At 35.3% G+C, this 15,547-nt stretch overlaps 1 long non-coding RNA gene across 10 annotated transcripts in view; it reads left to right on the top strand.

Annotated features, from left to right (window-relative positions):
- LOC135310430 (uncharacterized) overlaps positions 1–15,547 on the top strand; it is a 35,881-nt gene extending 20,334 nt beyond the window's left edge. For 4 of the 10 annotated variants that reach the window (XR_010370479.1, XR_010370483.1, XR_010370478.1 and 1 more), the window contains 3 exons: positions 1,138–1,982; positions 2,429–2,542; positions 3,294–4,233. This is a non-coding gene — a long non-coding RNA (uncharacterized LOC135310430). Of the gene's footprint in view, positions 1–1,137; positions 1,983–2,428; positions 2,543–3,293; positions 7,184–7,264; positions 11,853–14,992 lie in introns of those variants that run through there. The other 6 variants (XR_010370487.1, XR_010370486.1, XR_010370484.1 and 3 more) reach the window with 6 other exon arrangements.

Genomic DNA, 15,547 nt, shown 5'->3' with positions numbered 1-15,547 from the left:
CACCTTCCTTTCCAAAACCAGGTTTTGTGTTACAGAATCAGAAAAAGCATGCCAAATATTTGAAAAAGGGTTTCTACTAAGCTTTCAGAAGAGCACACTGTGTTAAATTCATTCAATGGATATTTTGAAGTTTTCTTCAAAAGGGGTTACTTCTGTCTGAATTCTGCATTTGCTGTTGCATTCAGTGCATGGCTGCCAAATGAGGATTCTGGGTGTGTCTACCTTGGACACCCACTGAGATATTTAGACACAATATACAAAAGACACCTGATTTTCAAAATGACAAAGATACCAAAGAAAGGATGAACACTGGGGTATAAATGTGGAAACCATGTGTTTGCAGGCCATGAGCCAGTATTAAAATTCATATATTAATTCATTAAAATGCACTTAACTGAAGATGTTTCATGGGATACCTTATGGCATGGCAGCAGCATGCATCTAAGCACCTTTTACTACAGTACTGTGTTTTCCTATATTCAAAAGTCAGCTGGCTGAGGATAATTAGGCTTCTCTGAATTGACGAGGATTTCTCACCTGTCAAGGCTACATAAAGACAATCCCTTTTGATCCACTCGGGGATTTCCCCTGTCTGGATACAATCAAACACAATTTTCTCTGTTTCAACATATTCTAATTCAGACTTTGCTTTCCCAAAATTACTGAAAAGCTTTGTTGAGAGTTGTGTCCTGTCATTAAAAAAAAAAAAATAAAAAATTTGTAAGGAACTGGTTACTTAAACCACAAGAAAGACTCAGTTACCCAGAATATCAGAATATGAGGAAGAAATCCTGTAAAAATGTAGGGAAAAAAAAGATGTTGATGTTGTAGCACAGTCTTGCCAGATAAGCTTATTTCAGCATATTTTATAATACACTGGATAAAACTTGAGTAAGCCACTTAAGCTGAAATGTTTTCCTGCTTTTTGTAGGTGGTGTTTCTAAGTTCCCTGATTTGTTTCTTAATATAAATGTAGACTCTACTTTGATTCCCGCCCCCCCCCCCATAACTATGCATGGACATTATAATAGTATTCTTTAAAATGCATTATCTTTCTGTGAAAACAGCTCATTATTTTTCTATATTATTTCTATCTTTGCTTTATTAACTAGCTAATATACCTTTTATCATCCATAGGTTCATTTCCATAAAGTACTTCATAGGACAGAATGTCAGCCTGAGTGTTATTAGAGGCTTCTTTCTTGGATTCAGCCCGTTCATCCTCGTTCTCCCTGATAAGCTGACAGATGTACTGTTGTGCCCCGGGGACATCACAATATATGGTGTGAACCTACCATGGATCAAAAATTAGATCATATTTCCTGTAAAGCTGGCACATCTCTTTGCAATTCATGTAGTTCACATAACAACTAGAAGGATAGAAAAACATGTTTTTTCCATGAAGCCATTCTCATGCTTCACAAATTTATCTTTTAAAATAATGCCTATTAAGGAATGTGCAAGTTGGTCCAATCAGTTTTCTGTAAGCTGACTTTTAGTGGGTATTTATGGTTCTTTAATTCCATGTGTTATTCTGAAAATCTCACCTGTAGCCTTTAAATCAATATATACAAAATAACTTTTAATTTTTTAAGAAGATAACAATAATAAAATTGCACTTTTTTCCTTATTGAAGTTTTTAGAAATGCCAGTAAATAATTTTTTTTTTTGCAGTAACTGAGTTCTTACCTTCTTGACAAGAGCTTCCAAGAATATTAGCACTGCCATTTGAGGTTTCATGGCCTTGTTATATCTTCCACTTTGTAGGAGTTCAGTGACTTCTCTCTCTCGTTTCTGTAAAGATTCTTGTATCTTTTGCAGGGTGGTGTGTGCTTGCCAGAGATATCCTTTTTCCATTGACCATTCAGGCTTCTCTTCTTCATTAGCTACCTGAGGGGCAACAAAGATAACTCTTACATGCTAAGCGAGGATCAAGATTTTCATTCCTTTCACATGAAATTGCCAAGATTTTAATGAGCAAGGTAAATCAAAAAAGGAGAAAAGCAAAAGAAATACTGAATAAGAAGGGCTGCTTGGTTCCAGCATTCAGAATACAGTTTTTATAATCCAAAGAAGTAGATCTGTAAAAGATTTTGTAGCAAAGTTTATACTATCTATTATTATTGTGAGAAAAATAGCACACTATCGGTGATTCCAGGAGAATAAGAATTTGTTTCATTACTGTGGTGTTTTAATCATTTGTCACCAATTTATCATTCTCAAGCCATGTATATATTTGCAGACAGTTTTTACTATCAGTTAGTCCGATGGTTTACTTCAGCCTTTGCTAGAGTTAGCTTGATTGCCTTTGAGATACCTGCAATAATCCTAAAAACAACCAGTTACATTTCCATTTTTGTGCTTACTTGTTCTGGTTTTAATTGTAAAGCCACTGACACATCTGCTTTTCCTCCTTCTGTCTTTCCAGACTTTTGCAGAAGAATTTTTATCTGGAAATTGATGAGGTCTTGCACTCTTTCTACATAGAGACTGATGTTGTGAAGCTCCTGCAAAGCTGAGTTGAAAACAAAAGGAAAAACAGGTAAGAACAACTTAAGCATTTCTAATATGCAGTTCTTAGAATGTTGTCTAGGCATGCCAAAGTATCTCCCTTTAGAAATAAAAAATTTATAATAATTTTTAATAATCAAGAATTCAGTTGAATTATTAGAACTCTAAGAGTTTTAAAGGAGTTGTGTTTTGTTTCGTTTTAGAGTTCTAAAGGGAAAACTACAAGTCCTGAAATAAACCTATTCCAAACCTATGCTGACTATAATAAGCCAGTTATGCTAAGGAGTTTGAGTCATGACAGATATTATTTGTAGCTTCAACATTCCTTTATTATTCCATCTGTGACACAGTATTGCAATGGGAAAGCTTGTATTGACTTCAGCTGGTATGCACCTCAGTATAAACAGAAAAACAAACAGGAGAGAAAGTAGAGAAATCAAGAAACTCTGTGTCTGAAATGCAAAACTCACTCAGTGTATGCTGGGTATAAATAAAATCTATGTTTTTACACAAATTTTCTAGAATCCAGACCTGCAAGACAAGAAAAGAAGATAGCAGGAACTCAGTATTAACCATTTTCATTATATTTCCTTGGGGAGAATAATCAATAACAGAGAATTAATGTTATTGCCACTTATAGGCACAGCCTACACAAATGGGCTGTTGTGCAGTAATTTGCTGTTATTAGAAAAGATAATCTAGAAATAAACCAGAGACTACTCAGACTCTAGTGTTTTCACAAAAGTGTATACCGAGACATCCTATGCTTATATTTTCTCTAGCATTTGTCCACATTATGGGAATGAAAGAAGAGACAGAAGTTACAGACACTCCTGAAACAGCTTTTGGAAGAACAGTCTTAAGGCAGCTGTAAAGAAACGGTTGTATGTATCAAATCTTACCAGCATTACTTGGTCTAATGGAAGGTATTCCTTATTCTTATGAGCCTTAGAACATTGTATTCTCATCACTTCTCACTCTTGATTATAATATTTTTGCTACATTTCCTTGATATGCAACAGTTAGGTCAAAGGATTTGTAAAACCCGTGATTTTTCACAGTTTACCGATCAGGAATAGGGTATTATTGTGGTAGACATTGTTGAAAGTGTTTGAAAAGAGAAAACCTTAATTTTAAATACTGGCGTTGTGCAAAGTTTAATCGAAAGGTGGTGCTACATCATTTGATAAAAAAAAAAAAAAAATCACTCTTCTCTGAGACGTTCACTCTGAAATCCTGCAGAAATCTACATTCAGTTTCATAAATAAAAAGGAGAATCTGGCTTTGAGACTCCCCTCACCCCACCACAACCTTTGCTAAGATCTCCTGAATACATGTCTTGGAATAATGCAATGAAACTTGGCTGTTATAAAGCAATGTTGAAGATTTGCAAAATTACAGAAGAACTTGCACATATTACATGGCGTAGAACACTACGCAGAAAATAACAATTATAAGACCGTGCTCACAGATGCTATCTATAAGAACCAACAAATTTATTTCTTTTTCCACCTTTTTCCACCTCCATCTCAAATCTTTAGTAAACTGAAGTTGCAATATTACAGAGAAATCTGAAAACCTGAGGAATTTTTCCTTTTTCCTGGGAGCTACCAATTAAGGTAGTTTTGCTGGTAGGTCACTACAGTATTGTAGCAGCTTAGATGAGGTAAAGTTTTTGTAGTCTTTTAATGCTAATTGCTAAATAAAAAATAACCAATGTGCTCTACTGTGACTTTTAAAATTCCTCAAAAGACATGAAATTTGAAATGAGAGAGAGAAATGACAATGTAATAATTTTTAGTGGAAAGAATAATATAGTATGACAAGAAAAAATGTACATCACCTTCATTGGTGTTTAAAGGCCAAAAAACTACTCTGGGTACTCTGAAAAAAGTAAGGCAGGTGCATAGCAGTTCAGTCTTAGCTGATTTAGATGTACATATCTAAAGGCAGGCAGTGTGGTTTCTATGTCCCTTAGGCTCCTGGAAACAGCACACAGTGGAAACAGAAATGTGAGCACAGTCTTAACTCCAAAAAAGAACACCCGAACTAGCTTTGTTTACCTTTTCTGCTTCCCATTTCTCTGTTTGTTGCTTCATTTGGTGAAGGAGATCTTCTTTCTCTTGGATCAGTTGTCCATTTCTTTCCCTCAGGCTCTGAAGGCAGTACAATAAGGCAAAAGGCATTACAATTTCTACACCAGTGCTTCATTTTTCAGAAATGTCTATATTTTGGGTTTTTTTGTTCCACACATGTGAAGAAGTCATAACATTTGGACTATGCTGCTAAGTCCTGGGGATCTTGCACAAAAATAATACAAATTTATTATTTTATTTTCTTTTAAATTTAATTTATATTATTATTATAATAAAAAAATGACAATGACACCATGTGACCAGAGGTGGTCTGATTCTAAAGACCTTCCCTAAAGGCATGAACGTGCTGAACATTTTTCTCAGTAGCAGAACAGAAGGAGGAATAAATCTTAATACGTGTTCATCACCAGAAAAGCATTACACATCTTATATGTTCTGTGAATATCTTTTCACCTTCTTTTCATAAAATGAAAGCTATTTCCAAGGCGTAAGCACAGACAGTAAAGGACAGCCCTATGCTGAGTTTTCATTAGGGGAGTGAAGATAGGCCAAGCTGTGAAAACTGTTTTGGAAATATACTGTGTAAGGCTTTATTCATCTCCTTAAGAGACAGACATAGTTTTGTATTAATTTGACAAACAGTGTGTCTTTATTTGACTGGCTGTTCCTAAGAAGAAAACATTACTTACACAGCCTGTTCCTTTAGCCTCTGGAAGCATGTGCCATTCTTACCCCCAGGTAAAAAAATGTAGTTCTTGGTTACCTTAACTGTATCTTGCCAGTGTATGTTGCTCTTGTTCATCAGCTCTCGGTAAGCTTCTAACTGGGATTTCAGACTCCTTGTTTTCTCACCATAATGTTTCTTTATAGCAGTTATAGCCTGCTCCTGTATTACAGAAGATTATTAGGAAAATGGTGAGTGAAAACATGAAAGCCAAGCATGATAAAGAGAATAGTTTCCACAAAAAATGCTTGGTTCTGTTTCTTCAATGCTTTTTATTGTCTGCAAGCACTTCTTACGGATCACTGGATGTTTGTATTTTCACCCACTGCGGATTTGGAGAAAAACTTACTGCTAAAGTAATTTATCTTTTCTGGCTTTCTGCAGTTGTAAAAACCAAAGCCTTTCTGAGAGCAGACCAGAATGAATTCACTTTAAGCATAACTAAGTCATTTTAAAGAAATTAAACTTTTCTCACAAAACAAAAGCTTGGAAGTATAAGCCATACTATAAATAGCACAAAAATTACTCTTAGCAACCGGAAACATCTAAATAAGGCAATGCAATTTCATAAGAAATAGAAACAAATCAGAAACTTTAGAAAGCACAGATATTTACAGTGCTTGTAGGAATAATTTTTATTTCAAAGATTTTAATTAATAACACATTACAGCATCCAAAATGAAAGAGGTTCTATGAAGAAAGATCATTACAGTCGCTGTATTTGCATCTGTGCCCAACAGGCAATTCTCTCTTACTATACATTTGTGTTCTTCCCGTTTCTCTCTTTAACTTCCCCTAGTGATCTACAGAGTCAATTGCAGGTGTAGGATCTGACTGCAAGGGTTACATTCCTACCAAAGCACGGAAATGGATTTACGCACAATGCTTGTGCACATGTGATAACCTGAGAATAATATGAAGTCTTGTGCCTTACCAAAGGATACCAATCCTACACTACATATAGGGAACTCTCTCAAGTTTGCTTGACAGTCTGAAAAGTTTGTTTACTTCCCCATGGAGGTTCCAGAGGAATTTCTGAGTCTTTTCTCTCTGTTCACGCAGAATAAACTTTTATTGTATAGAAAACATACATCTGCACAGGAAATAAGTGCCTGTCTTACTCTGGAACAGAAAAGGAGAATGATGTGACCAATAAGCAGAAAGATGAAGCAGTGACTGCAAGAAAAGGTTTCAGAACAATGTAGCCAAAGATGGTATGCGTAGTTTCATATTTTGGGAGAATTACTGACTGAATGCAGAAGTGCTTCCATGAAGGAAAGTGAGGTACTGTAGGGTTATGGTCACACGACTGGCACCCCTGGTTCCTCATTGTAACTTTGCAGAGGTTTACAGATGGAGGGATTCTGCTATTCTGTAAACCATATTGACAAAATATTGGAAGGCTAAAGCAAAGCTAAGTGGAAAATAGAGGAGAAGGTACCCACAGAAGAAGAGGCCATAAAACTTCCCACCTTGGCAATGAGGGAAGGCAATACAGCTTGGCACAGCCCTTTACAATAAGATAATTCTTGAGAGGCCCAACCTACATAAACACAAATGACTAACCATGGTGTCAGTCATTAGAAGACGGTGGCATTTAAGAGAAAAATTTAGTAACAAATAAAGTTTGGAAAAATCTCTGCAACTGTGCCAGAGAAAAAGTAAAACCAGATTTCACAAAGTTGTAACATCAAATACACTTAAAGATACATTGTCATTATTTCTGGAGACTTAGTATGGGTACCTGAATGCAGATGTAAATGTAAATGAAGTAGATTTTATCCCTCTGTGTCATTTTGACTAATAGTATGACACAACAACTATGCTAATGCTCCATATTAATTACCTGGTCTTCTTTCCATATATTGTCTAGTTGCCTGATTATCTTCATGTGTTTGTTTTTCATTTGCTGCATGTCTTTTACAACCTGTAGAGGATGAAGAAAATTATCAACTCAGAGCACTAGCAGCTTCAGTTATAAGGAAACATCAAACAATTTTGAGGTACATTTCTCAAAATTGACAGATACATTAAAGTGAAGAGTTCAGTCTTGGAAATAGATAAATAGCCAACAGGACTGCTGGCCAAAGCTTTCAGGCTTCATCAGCTAGAAAATATATAGTGTTACTGAATAAAAATCTGCATATGACTTGAAATGGATTTTCTTTTCTAGTCCTAGTATTTCATCTCTACCTCTCCCTTTTTACTGTAGCGATCCGAACTGAATATAGAAGACACTGTCATTACAATTATTCTAATGTTCTTGAAGAAGAAAAACAGCATTGTGAAGTTTATTACTGAGATAAAAGTGAAAAAAATATTGTAGGCAGTGGAGAAGACTACATTTTTGCATTCAAGATTTAGGTAACACAAATTGATTACAGAATACACTCAATTTTGTTTTGTAGTCCATTAAAATAATTTGAAAACCTGCAAAATTGATATAACTTTAAGGTCACTACAATAATTTTCGTGACTAATAAAAAGAGCTGTGTACATAAAGGACTGGCAAAGTGACCTTTTTCTTGCCTGAAAATGAGTCATTTAAGCTTAAAATTGCATCAGAATCCTTAGTGACTCTGTTTTATTAAATTTGTTTCTAATCCAAATTATAATAGTCACAGCTGGAAAATTCTACTACCTCCTATCCCAGTTTCTGTTGTCTGCTTTCCTTTTGACATACTTGTCTGGTAGGTGCAATGTCAAATTACACAACACACATACTTGTATGTCTTAAATGAGGCTAACAGATACTGCTGGATGAATTACAGTAATAATGAACATGATAATATGTAAATTATAAAAATCTAGAGTTTTTCCAGATATTTCCTTGGTTTCTGTTCTTCGTTTAAGCTTAGTATGATGCAGATTCCACTGACAGTAAGCAGCTCAGCTAAAATAAAACTGAAAAAGAAAAGAAATTAGATTTTTTTGTGGTGGCTAACGAATAATTTTTAAACAGTTGCGGTTGTTAGCAATGATCTATGATGATAGAGTAAATCTTTGTGAGTATTTACAAGCAGTTAATTTGGGAGGAAAAAATCTCTACCATTTGACACTGTCACAGTTCAAATGACATAAAAGTGGAAAGCAGCAATGTGGTATTGAAATACACTGTCCTACTTACCGCCCATCAAAAACACTACTGTAGAAGTGAGGAATTTTAAAATACACAATTAAAAGGTTAAGACACAAAAAAAGCCTCTTCTATGAAAAGACAGAAAAGATCCAGGTGGGTTTATCCCTTTTATCACCCACAGAGCTCTGAGTGGTCATAAGCAGATTGCTTCAGGTATTTGAACTTGTTTCTTACAGCTAGCTCAGGGGTCTGTAGCCTGTACCGCAGAAGTCACCATAGAACTTTTTTGGCACATAATGAAAGAACAAGAGTACAAAAGCATATTTAATGGAATAAATAAACCAATAAACCAGGAAATATAGATCTACATGGACACATATACACACAGATATTGCATAATATAAAATAAACGGGCTAAGCAGAAAATCCAAAGTTATACTACTTATTGGTACCAGAAATATTGCAATAGCAACAAAATCTCTTACTGCAAATCAAAATCCACTTCCAACAATTAAGAAACATGATGAATAATACATGGGAAGGCAAGGGTTTTCTCCCTCAGTTACAGTTACAGGGGAGTTTTTTACCTTTAGACACCTACCTGGAACAGGCAAATTTATGCAACTCAGTATCTGATCTTAACCTAAGATGGCATGTCCTATTTAATGTTTATATTTTTATGTCAACATTCAAAATTTAAGTACAGGCTTCCGAGTGTGAAGAAGAAACCTACCAAGCAATAACGGGGGAGTGTTCGTTGGCTTTTTTGTTGTTGTTACCTTAATGATATATAATGTAGCTAACTTGTACGGAATATATGGCACTTCATCTTTGGTTGTACATTCCTCCAGCTCAGTTGCTTTGTGGTCAGCATCAGAACAAACTCCAGATGCTTTCAGATGATCTACTGTATAACAAAAATTACTTTATCAACTTGAAGTATTGAACTAGAATGCATAGCAACTCCAGATGTACATATTGTATTTTAAAATTTATATTAGAGACATCAAGTATGTTTTAAAACATATCTTTTTTCTGATAACAAATAAAACAGACCTTTGGGAGAAGAATTTTAGCAACTCTGACTTGTCAGCTTTGATCTATAGAAACCATCATACTGTTATGTGGTCTGACAATTACTTGTCCATGACTACGCTGATGCTAATTACTTCCATGTATTTATGTCATTAAAATTAAAAATGAAAACATAGCTAAAAAAAATCATGCAGAAATATGGTGCCTCTTAAGAAAGCTGGCTTTTGTCACAGCTAAGAAGAGGGCACTTCAAAGCTTCCTTCAAAACTACATTTTACAAGTTGTTTGGTAGACCCAGTTTATATCAAAGTATGATATAAAATTCTAAGATTTCTTTTTCTCTTTAATTTTTGTTATTAAAAACATATTACTTCTTTTTTTATTTCAATCAGATCTCTCTGGCTTAACACACTACACAACTTCCTATTAGAAAGTTATTTTTTAGTATCATAACCCTTAATTAAGTATCATAATTATCTAACAGGTGTATAAGGTCAAAAGAGACTGATCTGATTACTTAGAATGGTGTCTTGTATAAATCCAAGTGATACAACTTCATTCAGAAATCCAAGCTACACAACTTGTTCAAGCAGTGCTCGCATAGAAAAATACAGATAGTGCATGCATGATGTGTTCCAGAAAACAAGAATAATATCTGCTATATAAATATACCTTTTTCTACTCTGTTTTCACTCCATCCAACCAGGGAATTCAGAAATGACCACTTGTTTATATTCATTCCAAGTTTGTGCTGCCATGGGTTTCCCTCTCCATCTGTTAATAAAATTCAGGTGCAGAAATCAGGTGCAAATCACTGCAATTCTCCAAAATCTCTTGATTCACTACTTATTTGGATTTAAATGTGGTATGCACTAATTCTGTTCAGACCAAAGGAGTTTTGAATAAGTAAAAGGGATACAAAACGAAGAGAGAATGGGGAGTCATTGAGAGAGTTACAAGCATAAGAAGGATGTAATACTTGTTTAATACTGGAATGGTTCCACCTGGACCTGAAAATAGGGATATATTGAATCCAAAAGCTGTACTCAGGACTTGTTTCTCATCTTTTGCTAAAATTTTTTCGTAACGTAATTTAAAAAAATTATAAAAACAAACTGGATTTTGCCAAATATCTTTGAAAATAAATGTTGGTGTGTAGGGGCAGGTGTGGATCGCATTGTTAGATGAGATATATGTGACCCAGGTATATTAATGAGCACTCTGGATGCATGCAACATTCCTGGTGAGAGAAAACCAAGCCACAACAACCAACATGAGCAACTTCTTCAAGTGTTCTGATGTGAAAGGGAGAACAGTGCCTTAAAGAAGTCTTCTGACTCTTTGAATTGGTTGAAACAATTATCAGAAATTAAGTATTTTTGTCCACTGAGGAAATCTAAATGTATATCTACCTTTCCTGAGATCCTGAAGCAATATTCATTTACTTCCATGGTGCAGTGATTTTCTACAATGAAATATCTGTCTCTTCACATTGCTTTTATTGGACTTACTGTAACAATATGTACTGTGTGAAAATATAGTCTATCCAGCTACTAAATGGAATCACCTATTGGATCCTATTCCCATACAGTGATAAAAGTCTTGGTTTTCAAAAGGCGGTTTTGAAGATATATAAAATACATAATTCAATTAATATGTATTGAAACAAGTACTCTTACCTTGTTATTATTTCTCAATTTATTATTTGCATCACTATACATTACATACATGTATATATATATAGCCTTTTGTTTTGTGAATTATGTCAGTGAAGGACAGATGTTGAATTATATATAATATCTATTTCTTAAAGGACTTTGACCTCTCACATCTACATCCTTTTGGTTCATATTTGGATTTTGTTCCACAACCTTGGAGACTATTTGAAGCCACAGTTATTCTTGCAAAAGCCATTCACTTTGCATAAAGCCTACTTTTGGTAAAATTGGCTACTAGAGCATCAGTGCTTGCAGGCCAGGAGTGTAGGGTCTATCTTTTCCTCTAGGATAAAGATTAGTCTTAAGCCCTTAGTGGAACACAGACATACAGATGTTTCCTACTGTCATGGTTTTAGCTGAGATAGAGTTAAATTTCTTCACTGCAGCTGGCACAGCGCTGTGCTTTGGACTTCGTATGAAAACAATGTTGAGATAACACACAGACGTTTTGGGCTGTTGCTGGGCAGTGCTTGTACTAGTCAAGGACTTTTCCAGCTTCCCATGCTCTTCCAGGTGCACAAGAAGCTGGGAGGAGAGGGGGCACAGCTAACAGAGTGGATTCAAACTGGCCAAAGGGATATTCCATATCATGTAATGTCACAGCCAGTATGTTAACTGGGAGGAGCTGGCCGGGGGAGGCAGGCAGCAATCAGCAGCATTGGTCGGCGGGTGGTGAGCGGTTGTATTTTTTGTGGTTTGGGTTTTTTTCCTTTTTCCCTTTTATTATTATTATTATTATTATTATTATTATTATTATTATTATTATTATTATTATTATTATTATTATTATATTCTAATTATTAAACTTCTTATCTCAACCCACAAGTTTTTTTTCTTTTGCTTTTGCATTTCCAATGCTCTCCCCCATCCCACAGGGGTGGGGAGGAGTGAGTGAGCAGCTGCATAGTGTTTAGTTGCCAACTGGGGCTGAACCACAACAAATGTATTACTATACCACCTGCTGAAATGACTGCAAAGTTCCCCTTCAGTCTAAAGCAGTCCATTGGGAAGAGAGATATTTGAAACTCCCACAAAGTAATTAATGAATGCTAGAAGTCAGTCTACACATCTTCTATTTAGCTTAACTTCTCACAGAGAATATGACTCCCAAAACTACTGAATACACTTTTCACACCACTCTTGCCAGTTAACTCATGCAAAACTCTGTGGTATGGCAGGGACAAGATATTTCTGACAGTTCTTTCCCTTTCTTTTCAATGCCATCAGTCAGCCTGGCTTTCAAAATACATTCAAACCACCATAGTTACTTGCATTTTAATCCCTTTAGAATGTAAGCTTCCTCAAACCAGAGGTCTCCCCTTCCTTACTTTACAATTAGAATCAAAGCATATGGCACATAGTAGGTAGCCACATTGCTGTTTCTGAATAATTGCAACTGTATTTTTTGACAGTTTAAAAGTCTGGTACGTTGCACACCTTGTTTTAGACATAACAGACACAGAATACATAATAAATTTAGTCCTGTTCTGCTCGCTTGGGTTTTAATTGCCAAAAGGCAGCTCTTATACATGAGGAGCTTGAGCACTCCTTCCATTACGTATATGCTGAATCATGACAGGAACTCACACGCTTAGTCCATACTCACATTCACCTATATTCAAGCTATAACAGCACTGATGATGCAATATGGACTATAATGATTATGAAGTTCTGCTTCTGTGGGACTACGACACAGTAATGGAGTACCAATCTGCCCTTTTGTGGAAAACAATGAAGTACACTCTCATTCTGAACATCTGAGGCACAAATTACTGCTTACCCTCCCCAGGTGTGTCTTCAATCATAACATTTTTAATCATACAAGAAGGATGTTCTTCTATCTCCTCTGAATAATCAGTAATGCTGCCTGGTAGAGGAACAGATGAGTGAATGGTGGTCTGTGGTTTAGTTTCAGGATTAATTCTTACTGAATCTTCAGGGGCTTCAGAGCCTGAAGGGGTAACTGTTCGCACCCATGCTTCTGGAAAAACAACCAAAGTAATTGTTGTTAATAAAATACTAGGAGGAGGTATTCAGTTGAGATGCTGGAGAACAGATATAATGAAATAAGACCAGATTTGTAAGATAATACCCTAAAATGAATTTAAGATAAAAATAGTACACACTGTCAGACAATTCAGAAGTAAACCTGGATGAGTTTCTTAGAAATTTATTAGAGCAAACCCATAGTTTTGGGTCTTTTCTTTCTGTCTCATTTGAAATCTGATATGATTTGGTGATTTAATCTTGGTTTGACTGTCAGATTTACCTGAACTGGTGAACACATCAAGGTCCACAAAATAAAGGCTCTAGAATTCACCATCTTCTACCCTGAACAAAACCTGCCAGGTCTCACGAAGCTCAAGTGTTAGCTGGTTGTTGTCCTTTGTGTACGTAAAACTGCTAAACATTAGATGGGAAACACAAAATGTTCTCACATTCATAATCCTCATAATGAAGTGTAAAAATGCACTGTGTGCATTCTGCACGGAAAACATGATCAGTTTTCCCCAATGCATATCATCAATGTGCAACCAGCTATCTCAGGAAGGAAAGTGAACAAAGTCTGTGGGTACATCTCCACTGGGATGGTTAGGGGACCTATATGGCAGGCTGTGCTGAGAAACATATCTGCTTGGTTGAGACAAAATCTTAATTTATACTTTAAAACTGATGCCTGGGAAGCACAGAGGTATTTTTAAATTTTGATTAAAAATCACAATTTGAAATAGAAGCAGTCAGTCTCCTGGCTTATAGAATGCTTGGTTACAGCTCTCATGCCACTCCCTACTGATATTTTATGCTTAAGAATTAATAATTCACTTCAGATGCAATTGTAGCTGAAAATGTCTGATCCCCTATCATGTTACTTCTGTGCTGTTTCATGCCAACTCCAATAAAATTTACTGCTCTAACATCTAGAGGTATCCAGCATAAATTTTAAGGTCTGTCTTGTAGGTTTTTCATGTCCCATGTTTCACCATTTATCTACGTTTTTTTTTTTCACTATAGAGAAATCTATTTTATGCCTTGTACCAGCATATACTGCTTTGCGACAAGCGATTATTTTCTTTTCATAGAACTTGCCAGCAGCAATTCTGAAAGATGGACAGAAAAAGAAGCATCTTCATAATACTGCTTAAAATAGGCAAACAAGATGGAAGAGGACCACTTGTTCAGGGGGATGTAACTCCAAAGTCTCATAGCTTTTGTTTTCTCAGTGCCAGAGAATTATTTCCATTAAAAAAAAAAAAAAAAAAGACATAAAAGCATGCCAGCATGGAAAAACATGTGTCTATTATATAATTATTAAAATATTATTATTATATTTCCCTCTAAGAACATATTCTCCCCATGCTGTAAAGGTATTTGCACATTAGAATCTTCATTTTAAGTGATCAAAACAAAGTAAAACACAAAAACATGTCATTGCACTGCACTCTCTATTTTCTCTTTCCTCATAACAAATCCCTCCTGAAAAGAGATGAGAGAAAAGACAAAGCAGATGTGCCATGTGGTGTGTTACATAAAAAGAATGTTTTGGAGGATCTCAGAGCAAAGGCAACTGGTCTGGAAGTTGTTTTCTTTGCAGACATGAAATTTTCCTTATGTTTTTTATCCTTAGTAGTAACTTAGTGTAAAGGTATAAATGATGTTATTGTAGTTACAGAAATATTATGCCAAAAGGAAAAAACAATTTATGATAAGCAAGTGCTTGATTTCTCTTGTTAAAGGAATAGTATTTTTAATACAGTATTACAGGCAAAAGTACAGTTTTACTACAGAATTTTAATTTCATATTAACTAATAATCAGATATTTTTTGCCAGGAGCAACCATCCAGCAATATTGGAGAATCGGAGTATTGGAGTTTTGGAGAAAATACACAGATTTAAACCCCCAAACTGAAGAACTTCTAAGATAATAACAATCAGTCCAAATGAAGCAACGAAGAAAAATTATAATCCTTTCATCGTACCGAAAGTACAACCTGAATAATGCATACACGCACATGAATCCTGTATATTGAAAAATCTAGTTTTTTCTTTATAAGATCAAAATATTCAAGATAACATTGACTTATATTCTGAAGAGGAGGCCTTCATGTGTTGTGTCTCTTCTAGCAACCACTTCCATTTCTGAGACAGAAGAAGGCAAAATATGGAAAAAAGATGGAAGACAGAAAACTTTTTTGACTGTATTGGGAAACATTTCAAGCCAATCACTGTCCTAAGGCAGTGTAACATAAATTTAGAGTTATTTGCTTTGACTGTATCTACTTGCTTGCAGCTATGATCTAAGGGAAAACAGAAAGGGCCTTGTGAAGGCCATAACTTCTGTCCAGAAAAGACTGATGTCTGTTAAGACTAATTATTTAATACATT

The sequence above is a fragment of the Phalacrocorax carbo genome, chromosome Z (genome assembly GCF_963921805.1).
Source record: "Phalacrocorax carbo chromosome Z, bPhaCar2.1, whole genome shotgun sequence".
Classification (NCBI taxonomy): Eukaryota; Metazoa; Chordata; class Aves; order Suliformes; family Phalacrocoracidae; genus Phalacrocorax; species Phalacrocorax carbo.
Note: the sequence above shows the minus strand (reverse complement) of the source record. Positions and strands in the feature narration are given on the sequence as shown.